Source organism: Lepidochelys kempii, chromosome 1 (assembly GCF_965140265.1).
Source record: "Lepidochelys kempii isolate rLepKem1 chromosome 1, rLepKem1.hap2, whole genome shotgun sequence".
NCBI classification, from domain to species: Eukaryota; Metazoa; Chordata; order Testudines; family Cheloniidae; genus Lepidochelys; species Lepidochelys kempii.
The window spans coordinates 14,414,979-14,415,696 of record NC_133256.1 but is presented as its reverse complement, the minus strand read 5'-3'; positions in this window follow the sequence as shown (position 1 = coordinate 14,415,696).

Below are 718 nucleotides of genomic sequence, written 5' to 3'. Positions count from 1 at the left end.
ACCAAAGTGGAGGTGCAGAAAATCCCTTCGCCTGTGACAGCGTCTCCCTTGGTGTTGGAAAATCCGAGGGGGCCAGACCCTGGTCATGTCCTTCCCGTCACACCCACTGCTACAGCCCCGGGGGGGCACGGTCTGATTTCAGTGGCGTCACCACCCCAGTTTGCCCGGAGAGCAGGACTGGGCCCTCTCGCAGTGAGTGCCCGATCCTGCCACCACCCGGGGTTTGCTGCCATTGGCTTCAATAGGCTCGCTCACAACACAGGCACCAGGCGTGCGCCAGCAGCATTTGCAGCGGCGCTCCCTCAAGTATCTACCTAGTTGTAGCCCCTGTAGTCTCCAGGGCCCTGATCCTGCTCAGGCCCAGGGGTATGCCCAGATGAAGTTCATTGCACGTAGCTAGCAATCCCTGTCCCTCACTGATGTGCCATAACATTGAGGTTTGATCCAGCATGAGGGTTGCATTCAGTACTGTCACTGACTGCAGTGGGAGTTTTGGGTGCACAAAGACACTGAGGCTGAGTCCTTAAAATATTATAAACCAGCATAAAACAGGAAATAAATAAAATACTAAGAAATAAACATAGGGCCTGATTCTATCCATTCTAAGGTTTGCAGGATCAAACTATTAATTTTCGCATAGCCAGGGAAGTAAAGGATCACATCGATGCATTAGGATCCTTCTCTAGGCTGTACTAGGTATTACAGCAGCAGCCAGAGA